Source organism: Hevea brasiliensis, chromosome 10 (genome assembly GCF_030052815.1).
Source record: "Hevea brasiliensis isolate MT/VB/25A 57/8 chromosome 10, ASM3005281v1, whole genome shotgun sequence".
Lineage (NCBI taxonomy): Eukaryota > Viridiplantae > Streptophyta > Magnoliopsida > Malpighiales > Euphorbiaceae > Hevea > Hevea brasiliensis.
The window spans coordinates 16797421-16811773 of NC_079502.1; positions in this window are offsets into that span (position 1 = coordinate 16797421).

Consider the following 14353-nt stretch of genomic DNA (forward strand, 5'->3'; position numbering starts at 1 on the left):
TGATACTCGTGGAATTTTCCCGATAATATCATGGTTATAGAACGGGGCTCTACTATTACAGTAGGGGCAATCTGGGAACCTGTGGCTTTTAGAAAATTAGACTTTGAGCTAAACTATCACAATAGCTGAAAGCCGTAGTAAGCTACCTTATAAGATAGAACTATCCAATTAGGTAGCACTCATCCGGTATCAGGAGTCTCCCTATGCTAGGACAAAAGGGGCATACTTACTCTTACCCTATTCTGTTTATTTTACTTTGTTCTTACTTTTAAGGGTAATCTTGAATCATGTTGTTAAGAAAACCTGCACATTTTCCTACTTTGATAAATGTGTAGGTACCACTCTGCCAACAATATAATACAAGATTACCTGAATTTATCCTGCTAACGAGTTTTTCCACAGGCATCACCAAACCAAAAGTCTGTAAAAAGGATAGGCATCATTTTTATCATGGCATCCTCGAGTCAGTCGGCAGAAGAAGTTCAGAATGCTAAACTTTGGTCCAAATCAACTCATACTCCAGTACCCCCGCAAAATGATGTTTCCAAGGCACATGCTACCTTACTACCTTCATGGGACCTGAATAAAATTGAGGTCAGAATGAACAGCCTCGAGGGTCTGTCTAATGGTTGGAGGTCGCTTCTCGATCAGGTCAAGGCACGATTTGAAAAGAAATACGGGAGAATTGCGACCTTAATGCGAGTCAAGGTCCAAATCCCGGCATTAAAGGCCATGCTGTGGGTTTGGAGTCCTAAGTACGGGGTATTCTCTTTCAATGATATTGATACAGTTCCCACTATGGAAGAATATCAGGCATTACTAGAGATTCCTTACTCAACACAGAATCGGATCTACCTACACCTTGAGCATAGGCAGACCTGGAAACGATTAACACATTTGTTGGGTATTCCTTCGGAGGAGGCAAAGTCAAAAGAAACTGTCAAAGGGAACACGCATGGATGGTATTGGACCTACCTCAAGAAGCGGTTAGATCAATACCTCCAAGAGAAACAGTGGGATCAAGCTTCAGTAGCACTCGCATTGGGAATCTATGGCCTGATTTTGTTCCCGGGACCATTAGGAATCATAACCTGCAGCACGGTGGAAGTATTCTGGGCGGTAGAAAGGCAGGAGGTCAATCCGATACCGGCAATTCTTGCGGAGACCTTATTAACCCTTACCTACTGCAGACAACAGGGTAAAGGGTCCATCAAGTGTTGTTCTCAATTGTTATATCTCTGGATTATCAGTCACATATGCCCTGTGGAGACAAAGGGATTGACTTGGTACCTTGACCAGCCTCCCATCGAGAAGATGACCCGGTTAATAATCAGTCCGAAGAATGAACAGCAGTGGCGGGAACAGATTTTGAGTTTCAATAGCCATGATTATTGTTGGAGGAAGCTGTGGGCGTCAGGCCAATCCGTTTTGATCAGCACGGGAGGTAATCAGTCGGTATCCCTAATCGGAGTAACCGGATACACAAGTTACACTCCGGCATTGGTAATGAGGCAGTTTGGTTCAACACAGACCAGGATCAACGTTGAAGAATACCACCAAGGTCATTTCTACCATGAGCTCAGGGAAGTGGAAGGGTTGAAAATGGCTCGCAAGTCTTGGGAGAACATCACTCTGATGGAGAGATCGCCTAAAGGCCCAAGCGCCTCGGGTGATTATCTTAAATGGAGAGCTGACAGGGACCGAGAATACTCAACTACAGAATTCGAAGACAGCGATCCGCGCCAAGACGTCCTATTAGAAGAAGCTGATGATCGCCTGGTTGACTCGCTACAAAAGGCAAATACCGAGAACTCACAACTGCAAGAACGAATAAAACAGTTGGAGGACCAACAGCAAAAACTTAAAAGAAAGGTGAGAAGGCTCAAGGAAGAAGCAAGGGCCGAAAAGATGGGGTTCGAAGAGCAAGAGGTACGGTGGGAAAAGGAAAGAGACTCTCTTCAAGCTGAGGTCAAAGAAATGAAAGTGCAGAATAGTAAGCTTCAGGAAAAGATGAAATACCAAGAGGTACTCGTTGAAGAGTATAAATAGGAAAACAAAAAGAAGAAGCTCGAATTAAAAGAACAGGCACTACTCATCAATGATATCTTGAAAGAGTGTGCTAAGGAAAGGAAAGAGAAAGAAAAACAAGCTGCTCTCTATCAAGAGCTGAAAGAGAATGTTGACCAGCTGGAGAGAACGATAGCACAGGGAAAACAAGAGCTATTACCTGAATGCGAGTATGCTCTGAAAGCATTCAACCCTGCCAAACAAGAAGAAAGGATATATGAGTATCTCAGAAAATGCCATCTCATTATAAAGAACCTCCCAGAACCTAGGCCGATGTAAAGAATACGGTGTACAAATTATTCAGTTAATGAGATGATTTTTGGACCATTGTTTAGCAAATTTGTGAATGAATAATATGACTCCCGTAGGAACTTCCTCGCTAGGGTTATGTGAAAAATTGAGTGCGCTATATGGACAGGTATCATAAATGCGCATTCAATCCAGTCATTCACAGTCAGACTATCGCACAATGCCATGATAAAATTAATGCAATCATCCTTTCGCAGATTTCATTCTGGCTCCTAAACGCCACTGTATCCTTCGTCCGGACAAGGACTTTTAGTTTTTTTTTTATAAAATTCGAAATTCCTTAAACACCTTTTTTTTTCTTACAAGAAATCAACATTGCTTCAAACAAGGCAAGTCCGACCAAAAACACAGTTCAACCCAAGCGAGTGTACTTAATAAGATCTCGAACAAAGAAGATAATGGAAGATCAGGAACAAGTATAGAACCTACAAGGGCAGGTTTCCGAATTGAAAGATCAGGTCTCATAACTTATGAGACTAATGAGGGAAATGTCCCAGAATAAACCCACAGCAGAGCCTAGCCTACCACTACCTCCTCCACCACCTCAAACAAATGATCCACACCAAGCTTCAACTTCTTTTACCTTCCATTCACCAATTCCGGACCCGACAATCACTGTCAATCCGGCTGCCATGAATAATGACTTACCTTACTCTCATTACCCAACCGTTTCAAACACCGACTCATACCCTTCCATTCTAATCCCTCCAGTTCACTCCACCCCTCATCTCCCAGCTGGCGGAGCATTTCATACAGTGGGAGGAGAAAATAAGACGAGAGAAAACGAGAAACTATCTGCTCTAGAAGAGAGATTGAGAGCGATAGAGGGGCTGAATATGTATGGCTCAGTTGATGTGGCATCACTTAGATTGGTTCCCAATGTGGTGGTGCCACCCAAGTTCAAGGTCCCTGATTTTGACAAGTACACAGGGAATTCAGATCCTCGCATTCACTTGGCCACCTATATCGCCAAGATGTCTGCTTTGACAGAGGATGACAGACTGCTGGTCCACTTCTTTCATGAGAGCCTCTCCGGGGCAGCTTTGAGGTGGTGTATTCAGTTGGATAGGAGCAGGCTGCGGTCCTGGAAGGATTTAGCTGAGACCTTCTTAAAACAGTACAAATTTAACTGCGATGTGGCCCCCACAAGGAGGGATCTTCAAAATTTGGTGCAAAAAGACCGGGAAAGTTTCAAGGAGTATGCCCAGAGATGGAGAGAAAAGGCGGCAGAAGTACGCCCTCCGGTGATCGACAATGAGCTATGCTCTCTGTTTATCGAGACATTGAAGGCCCCTTTCTTCAACTTAATGATCGGGAATACTTCCAACAGCTTCTCAGACATCATCCAGGCGGGGGAAAGAATTGAGGCCAATTTAAGGTTGGGACGACTGCAGGAGTCAGCTGAAAACCCTGCAAGGAAGACTACCAATTTTGGCAAGAAGAAGGAGGGTGATGTGCATTCCATCACCCGACAGAGTAATTACTCCCCACTTCACCAAAATAACTACCGATCATATCCTTCCCCTCACGGCCAAACCATCGCAAACATTCCACCGCCTTTCCCAAATTATCCACACCCACGCCCACAATACCCTTCACCTACAAATTACCAACCAAGACTACCTCCTCCTCCTGCTCAACTAAGACCACCACAAAACAACCCAAGACCCCCAAGAAACCCTGATCCACCTCTTCCCCTCCCTCTCAGTGAAATATACCGATACCTTGTCGGTATAAACCAAATTGTACCAGTTCCCCTAGACCCGATCCAGCCGCCATACCCTAGGTGGTATGATGTCACTGCCCGTTGTGAGTACCATGGAGGGGCACAAGGGCATTCAACTAACAACTGCGGTGCACTCAGGGGGAGAGTGCACGCTTTAATCCGAAACGGGTGGCTGAAAATTGAGGGAAATGGTTCCCTCCCCAATGTTACCTCAAACCCATTGCCCAACCATGATGCAGGCAATGGTGTGAACATGATAGAATTTGGGAATGAAAGGAAAGAGTCCCCTGAAGAACCATCCATGGATTCCCTGTATGAGGCTCTGGTCTCTCCAATAGCTGAGGGGCAAGAACTGGACAACTGGACGGCAGTGGACATCCCTGTACTCAATTTCGAGTAAAGTACCTTTGGTTATCTACACTTGATCATTTTGTCCATGGTGGCAAGTGTAACGTTGTAAATGGACCCTTTTCTTATGACATAAATTTTTAATGAATTAATAGCGCATTTATTTCCAAATCCTTTTTTTGCTCTTCATTTGAATTCCATCTTTATAATATATTCTATTTTCGTTCATCCAGGACCTTTCATCTAACACCTAATAATCCAATAGACTCAGAGATTCCTCTGGTTAATTTTGAAATCCCCATAACTGCCATTACTTCAAGTGATTCTGAGGTGGAGCTCACAGAGGAAAGCAATGAAAACGATAAACCTTCCCTTGTGCCTTGTGGAGATGAAACACGCACCATAAACTTAGGCACGGAAGAAGTAAAGAGGGAACTTAAGGTTGTGGAGAGTGAGGAATTGGGAGATATGATCGGTTTACTCAGAGAATTCTTGGACGTATTTTCCTGGAGCTATGATGATATGGTTGGTTTGGACCCCCAGATAGTGGCGCACAAAATTCTCCTAATTCCAGGGACAATCTCGGTAAAGCAGAAGCTAAGAAGAATGAATCCTGACACACTGCTCAAGGTTAGGGATGAGGTCAAGAAACGATCTGACATTTGGGTTCATAGAAGTAGTCAAATATCCCCAATGGATAGCTAACGTTGTCCGTGAATGAAGAAGAACGGGAAAGTTAGAGTGTGTGTTGATTACAGGGATCTTAATAAAGCAAGTCTAAAAGATGATTTCCCTCTCCCCCACATTGATGTGTTAGTAGACAATGCTGCGGGATTGGGCAGGTGCTCATGCATTGATGGGGCATCTGGGTACAATCAAATCCCAATGGATGAGGAAGACAAAGAGAAAACCACTTTTATCACTCAATGGGGAGTATTTTGCTATCGGGTCATGCCCTTCGGGCTGAAGAATGCTGGTGCCACCTATCAGCCCGCCATGGTCACATTATTCCACGATATGATGCATAAAGAAGTGGAGGTGTACGTGGATGATATGATCATCAAATCCCGGGGAGAAGAAAGCCATGTGCAGGTGCTGAGGAAAGTATTTGAGAGACTCAGGAAATATTAGTTGAAACTGAACCCTGCCAAATGCATATTTGGAGCTAGGTCAGGAAAATTGTTGGGATTCATAGTGAGCGAAAAGGGAATAGAGGTAGATCCAGACAAGGTTCGAGCTATTCAAGAGATGCCATCCCCAAGAACAGAAAGGGAGGTGCGTAGTTTCCTGGGAAAGTTGAACTACATCTCGAGGTTTATTTCCAATCTCACCGCTAAAGCCGAGCCTATTTTTAAACTGCTCCGAAAGAACAACACCACCCAATGGGATTCAGTTTATCAAGAGGCTTTTGAGACAATCAAGCAGTTTCTGTCAAACCCACCAGTGTTGGTTCCTCCCGTGGCGAGGAGGCCTCTGATCCTGAATATGGCAGTCCAACAGAACTCGATGGGATGTGTTTTGGGACAACATGACGACACTGGCCGAAAAGAGAGGGCTATCTATTACCTGAGTAAAAAGTTCAATGATTGTGAGTCAAGGTACTCTTTCTTAGAAAAGACTTGCTGCGCGTTAGCCTGGACAGCAAATCGCCTCAAGCACTACATGTTGAATCACAAGACATGGCTCATCTCCAGGATGGATCCTATCAAATATGTATTCGAAAGCCCATTCGTGCCAGGCAGAATAGCCAAATGGCAGGTTATACTCTCCCGATATGACATAGTCTATATGACCCGGAAGGCGGTGAAAGGTAGCGTGATCATTGATCTCCTAGCAGAAAATCCTATCCAGGATTATGAAGCTCTGGATTTTGAGTTCCCTGATGAGCACATCAATGAAGTAGACTGCGCGGAAGGAGGGTCAGCCGATGTATGGGAAATGTATTTCGACGGAGCTGTCAATTTGTCCGGTAATGGAATTGGAGCTGTGTTGATATCCCCGGATGAAAAACATTTTCCGATAGCTGTTAAGTTGAGATTTGACTGCACCAACAACGTCGCAAAATACGAAGCTTGTGTGATGGGTCTACAAGCTACCATCGAAATGAAAATCAGGAAGTTAGAAGTATATGGAGACTCAGCCCTGATTATTTATCAAGTCAAAGGGGAATGGCAAACTAAGGATCCTAAACTAATCCCATATCAGAAGTACTTACTGGAGCTGATTAAGAAATTCGAAGAAATCTCTTTCACTCACCTTAGTAGAGTCAAGAATCAATTTGCTGATACTTTAGCTACTCTAGCTGTTATGGCTCAAATCGAAGAGGGTCAGATGATTCAGATGTTGAAGATTAAAGCAAGAAGTGAGCCAGCATATTGCTTCATGATTGAGGAAGAACCAGACGGTAAACCTTGGTATCATGACATCCTGGTCTACATCAGAACCAGAGAATTCCCTCCAGGGGCCAGCAGAAACGAAAGAAGAATGATCCGAAGATTAGCATTGGGATACTTCCCCAGTGGAGAAACCCTATACAAGAGAAGCTCCAACGGCGAATTGTTGAGATGTGTGGATGCAAAAGAAGCAAAGAAGATCCTTTTTGAGACTCATGAGGGAAATTGTGCAACCCATGCCAATGGGCACATGATGGCTAAGCAAATCATGCGACGGGGGTATTTTTGGACCACAATGGAAAAAGATTGCATCGAGTATTTCCGGAAGTGCCATAAGTGTCAGATCTATGCCGATCCGATAAATGTGCCACCTCACAAGTTATTCAACCTCGTCTCACCATGGCCTTTCGCAATGTGGGGCATTGATGTGATTGGTCCCATCAATCCCAAGGCATCCAATGGGCACAGATTCATCCTTGTGGCCATCGACTATTTCTCCAAGTGGGTCGAGGCGACATCCTATGCGCACATCACACAGAATACGTTTCTCAAATTTCTCAGAAGCAATATCATCTGCCGGCATGGTCTCCCCAATAAAATCGTCACTGACAACACCACGAATCTCAATGGTCCAAAGATTCAAAAATTGTGTGATCAATACAAAATCCGACATCTCAATTCCTCCCCATACCGTCCCCAGATGAATGGAGCGGTGGAAGCCGTAAATAAAAATCTAAAGAGGATAATTCGAAAAATGACAGTCACATATAGGGATTGGCATGATATGCTTCCTTACGCTCTTCACGCATACCGGACTTCTGTAAGAACCTCAACCGGGGCAACTCCGTACTCACTGGTTTACGGGATGGAAGCAGTATTACCTGTAGAAGTTGAAATTCCTTCCCTAAGGATTCTGAAGGAATCAGGGATTGATGAGTCATAATGGATCCGATCGAGGTTGGATCAGTTAAACTTGCTGGATGAGAAAAGATTAACAGCGGCATGTCATGGGCAGTTATACCAGAGGAGAATGGCTAGGGCATTTGACAAAAGCATTCGCCCACGCGAATTCCAACCCGGGGACCTAGTTCTGAAGAAAGTGCTGCCAAATCAAAATGATCCCCGGGGCAAATGGTCACCAATCTACGAGGGACCCTATGTGGTTAAAAAGGCATTTTCTGGAGGAGCCTTGATCTTGACCCGCATGGACGGTGAAGAGTTTCCGAGACCTGTGAATGCTGACACCGTCAAGAGATACTATGCCTAAAAATAATAAAAAAAAAAGGTAGGAGTGAAAACTCGAAAGGGCGCTCCTAGCAAAATGTGTGACAGAAGGCGAAAACCCCAAAGGGGCGCTTTCTGCAAAATGAGTGAAGGATAAAAACCCGAAAGGGCATCCTGAAAAAGTGAGTTATCCCAAAAAAAAAAAAAAAAAAAAAATTCTAGGGGTGAAAACCCGCAAGGGCATCCCAAGAACCAAAAGGGAGAAAGAAGCATGAGACCAAGAAGGGAAATAAACCGTCGTGACATGAGGCTTCAGAGAATTTGAAATAATGGCAGTTAACGGATTTCAAAGCCAGCCACAAGGAATATGTGAGATCTATCCTTGTACCCTTCTTCTTTGAAACTTTATCTTTGTTTTTATTAAAATCGTAATAAAGTCATACTTCATTCCCTATGCTTCTATCTTTCCCTCATATTTATTCTTTAACATTAACCTTCTACAATCTCGTTATTTAATGCGCTATTAATCAGTTAAAATTTTTGCCATAAGATTAGGATTTAACAATTGATAACCTCACATACTTTACTATGAGATTTATAGGGAATGACCAGGAAAAGGGTACACAAAAGGAAAATGGGGATGAAAACCCGAAAGGGCATCCTAAAAAGGAGTACTCCTAGCAAAATGTGTGAAAGAAGGTGAATACCCAAGAGGGCGCTTTCTGTAAAACGAGTGAAGGATGAAAACCCGAAAAGGCGTCCGAAAAAAAAAAAAAAAAAAACTAGAGGTGAAAACCTGGTAGGGCGCTTCTAGTCATATAGACGAAGGGGAAGTAAAAACCCGCAAGGGTGCTTTTCGGGAGAAAGTAAAAAAAATGGGGCATTTGAAAAAATGAGGCCATAGGTCAAGTCTTGCGACTCGTCCTCCATTCATCATCGGCCTTCGGGATTCTGTTAAGCACACTTCATTGGGGAAGAACTTCTTGTGTCCGGATTAGGCTTGCTTTGTAAGTGCAATTTAAATTTCCTATTATCAACCTCTGGTTCCTTGATCTAAGTTGATTTTAATTTCCTGCAATTTAAATTTCCTGTTATCAACCTCTGGTTCCTTGATCTAAGTTGATTTTAATTTCCTGCAATTTAAATTTCCTGTTATCAATCTCTGGTTCCTTGATCTAAGTTGATTTTAATTTCCTACAATTTAAATTTCCTGTTATCAACCTCTGGTTCCTTGATCTAAGTTGATTTTAATTTCCTGCAATTTAAATTTCCTGTTATCAACCTCTGGTTCCTTGATCTAAGTTGATTTTAATTTCTTGCAATTTAAATTTCCTGTTATCAACCTCTGGTTCCTTGATCTAAGTTGATTTTAATTTCCTGCAATTTAAGTTTCCTGTTATTAACCTCTGGTTCCTTGATCTAAGTTGATTGTAATTTCTTGCTGTTTAAATTTCCTGTTATCAACCTTTGGTTCCTTGATCTAAGTTGATTTTAATTTCCTGCTGTTTAAATTTCCTGTTATCAACCTCTGGTTCCTTGATCTAAGTTGATTTTAATTTCCTGCATTTTAAGTTTCCTGTTATCAACCTCTGGTTCCTTGATCTAAGTTGATTTTAATTTCCTGCAATTTAAATTTCCTGTTATCAATCTCTGGTTCCTTGATCTAAGTTGATTTTAATTTCCTGCAATTTAAATTTCCTGTTATCAACCTCTGGTTCCTTAATCTAAGTTGATTTTAATTTCCTGCAATTTAAATTTCCTGTTATCAACCTCTGGTTCCTTGATCTAAGTTGATTTTAATTTCCTGCAATTTAAGTTTCCTGTTATCAACCTCTGGTTCCTTGATCTAAGTTGATTTTAATTTCCTACAATTTAAATTTCTTATTATCAACCTCTGGTTCCTTGATCTAAGTTGATTTTAATTTCCTGCTGTTTAAATTTCCTGTTATCAACCTCTGGTTCCTTGATCTAAGTTGATTTTAATTTCCTGCAATTTAAGTTTCCTGTTATCAATTTAAATTTCCTGTTATCAACCTCTGGTTCCTTGATATAAGTTGATTTTAATTTCCTGCAATTTAAGTTTCCTATTATCAACCTCTGGTTCCTTGATCTAAGTTGATTTTAATTTCCTACAATTTAAATTTCCTGTTATCAACCTCTGGTTCCTTGATCTAAGTTGATTTTAATTTCCTGCAATTTAAATTTCCTGTTATCAACCTCTGGTTCCTTGATCCAAGTTGATTTTAATTTAACTTATGTTGTCGATTTCTAGGTCACTAATTTGGGTATGCTTTAGTTCCCTAACTTCGAGCACTTAATCGTCCAAAATATGGGTTTGAATCTTTACATAATTTTTTACACGGGAAATTCTTTTTCCTTTGATAAAAATTATGTAAAGAGGGGCAGCTGTCGACACCATATTTTGATCGATCCCCAAAATCAATAAAACTACGAAACCGATCCCCAGTACTAAATCTCCCTGTGACAGCTAATCACATTTCCGATCCCACTTTGATAGACAGTCACATTTCCGATCTCTCCTCACAAAGAATTGAATCAATGCTAAGTCCTCACATCAGTCAAAGCCTTACCGATCTCTCAAACCCATTGTCGAATCTCCGGACTAGTCAAGTGTATTCCTAATCTCTGTTGACAAACGAAATGAACTGACACTAGATCTTTTCTTACCAGTTTTATTGCCGATCTCCCTTTCAAAAGTTTAAGAGCTAAGGTTTTGGTCCGGTTTAATGAGGATTCCGGTCTTAAGTGTTCAAGTCAAATTTCCAATTTTAATCAAGTCCCGTTCAGCATTTCTTCCCTACCGATCTCATGCTTATTGTGCTTTCCGATCTCTTACGCTTAGATTAATAATTGCATTTAGTTCTTGTTTTGCTATGCTCAGACAATCAAATACTTAGGCAATTCAGAGATTTTCCAATCACATCCAATCATTGATCTACATTTTGCTCATTTTCTCTCTGACCCTCGGCGTCGCTCATTTTCAAAAGAAATAAAGAATTTAAACTAAAAGAAAGATCAAAGCCCTTACCGAAATCTGATCAGTGTCGGAAGAACTTGAGAAAACGAGAGGATTTTGGGTTTGTTCGCGAGAAACTGAAAATGGAATAAGAGAGGAACTGGCTAACCCCACCTCCTATTTATACTCGTCCGAGCATTTAATGCTCACGATGTTCCAGGCACTGCATCGGTTAGCGGGACTCGCCAGCTGTTCTGACACGTCTCACGCATATTCCCAAGATTCCATAAAGAGATCGGTTAATTATAGAGCGGCAGATCCAGGTGTTTCGAATTATGGATCGGATAAGTGTCATGTTGAAATTAAAACTAATTAATATTTTTGGCCATTTTAGTTTTCCGCAAATTTTATAAAAATTTTGACAGAGTTTCCTCTGTATTTTGAGAAAACCATTCTTCGAATACCTGTAAAAAGCACTTCTAAAAGTTTTTCTCAACCACTACTTCAATTTCAAACTCAATCTCAATCAATTTCTCAAATTCACAAGTTCAATAATTTCTTCAAAATACTGTCCATCAATATCATTTATTCGTATTCCATTCAAGATAAACAATTTATATATTCATCATACTAAAATTTACATTCAGGAAGTCCAAACTAAAATTTATTACAACTTTTATACAAACTTTGTACAAGCTGCTCAAGACCCATGTACATGTCCATACATTTATGTGCAATATATACATCAAAAGAAATATTTACGCTAGGGTATAAATTATACCCGAAGACTTCAAGTGATGACTTCACACACCTCACCATTTCGCTGCTCCTCTAATCTCAGACTGCGACAAAGAATAAAGCTATCACGAGTACTAAGACTCATGGTGCACAATATACGAAAATAATCTTTATCCAAAACTTAAAGCACATTCATTCAAAAATTTGACTAAACATGAAAATTAAATACAATCATGCATTGTAAGATTTTACATGTAAACCAAGTTTATTTCAAAGTATCAAAACACAGTTCATAAAACCCACGCTTAAATCATGCCATTCAAACAAATAGAATCTCAATAGCCGAGGCTAAGAGAAATCACATGAATCTCGATAGCCGCAGGCTAAAGAGAAATCATGTCACAAGGCTAGCTAGCTCAAATATATGGATATCCATTCACATCCTCTTCTCTGGCACACCTCAACACTTCTCCGGAGAAGGAATCAAAATTGAAACTAATTACCCCCACTAGTCGTGCTAGTGAGGTGTTCAAATATATGGTCATGATAATGGGGTTTTAAATCTTATCTTAACAATTTGCTAAACATTGCCATTTCAAATATACACAATAAATTTCACAATTTGAATCAAAACATCATAAGTAAGGTCACAATACTTTCAGCAATTCAAAGCAACAATAAAATGCATATTTCATTCATTTAATCAATGAATTTTTTTAAAGCATAGTAATATTGTGCACAAACCTCAAACGAGTCGTCCTTTAGCCTCGACTCGGTTCCTCGGGTTCCTTCCCGATATTCTTTTCAACTGAAACACACAATTTTATAATGTTTCAGTACTAGAACTTAAAATAAATTCAAAATAAACTTAGCTTCACATTTACCTAACTCTAACGTGTTAAATTTGACGTTCTCGAAATTTTGTGTTTCGGGTTACTATTCACTGCACTATTCAAGTCAAATTATTGACTTTCTAAGGCTTAATAGGTATGGGAACTCCAACTTCACCCACATACCACATTTTGGTCACCAAACTTGTTGGTTTTGGTCATTTGTTTAAAGCTTAGGTCATTTTGGCAAAATTGCCAATTTTCGGTTTTGGTTTTCCGAAGTTGCACTATTCCATTGGTCGATCTACTGTTGGAATTTGATAAAACTTCCTTCATAGAAAATGTTCCTTATTGTCTTAAGTGTATTCTCATTTTTGGATCACCTCAATCGGAGTTTTGTAGCTCAAGTTATGGCCAAAATAAGTTTACTGTTCACGTGCAATCGCTCATACTGCAATTTAGGTGCTGTCAGATTTTTGGTTCAACTTTGGTCAATTGTTTGATCAAGTTAAGTTCATAATTTGGTCTCACTTTCTTCATATGAAATGTTTTACTATGTCTTAGGTTTCCATCGGTTCAAGAATCGCCTAAATCCGAGTTTTCTAGAGAGAGTTATAGCTATCCAAACATTGCTGCTCAACTAAAAATCTGCAGAATTTCAGTACAGAAATTTTAACTTTTCTCAATGATTTGAATGAGTTAATGGCATAATTTGGGTTGGTGTTCTTCATGAAAGTTTTAGGTCTATATCATATCTAATTGCTGGTAAAATTTCAGGTCAATTTGACCTACCTAGCTCAAGTTATGACCAAATGAACAGTTACTGTTCATTTGGTCAGTTTTAGTGCAGTGGCAGCCTGCTATCAACTCACTTTGGTCAATTGTTTCACCAAGTTTTGGTCAGTTTTTGGCAATGGTTCCTTAATGAAAATTGTGCTCTTTTATGTCTATTTTCATCTCCAATTGGTGGCATATCAATTGGACTTGTAAAATTTGAGTTTTGGTCCTTCAAAGTGGGTTTGGTCATGCTGCCAGCAGCATGACCATTGACCTACGAATTTGGTTTAATTTCCTACCATTCCCACACAATTCATTTGGTCATAATTGACCACTATTTCACTTCACAATAGGTCAAACATGCCATTTATGTATTTCTCCAAAATTTGCCTCAAACCCTAGGCCTCCAAACCCTAATTCATCTAATTATTGTAATTAATCACACTTAATTGTTTTAATGCTAATCATTCAACACCAATAAGCTCACATACACCTTTAAATTCACCAAGTTCATGCATACACATCCTCAAACCCTAGTTGACTAAAATTTAGGTTTGGTCCTTCAACAATTTATTTCATTGTATTTTTCCACAATTTCTAGTGTAATTCAACTACTTAATTATGAATTTAAACATAATATTAAAAACTAACCACTAACCTCTTTTGTTGAATTTCTCCCTTTTCAAATCTTCTTTCTTTCCTCCTCTTTTTGTTGTCAAGATGCTTGTCAAAGTCCAAGAACAAGACTTACTTAAAGGAGTTAGGGAGTTTATAAAATAAAATCAAGCTTTTGAAAGCTTGAAATGGGTGTTAATGGTGGAAAGGGAAATGAGAGAAATGAGGGAGAAAGAGTGACGGGAATGAAGTAATCAAAAAATTTTTTTTTCTTTTCTTTTATCTATTTTGCTTATGGAAGACCCTTAAATCCAAATTAATTAATTCAATTTATTAATTCTTTTATGAC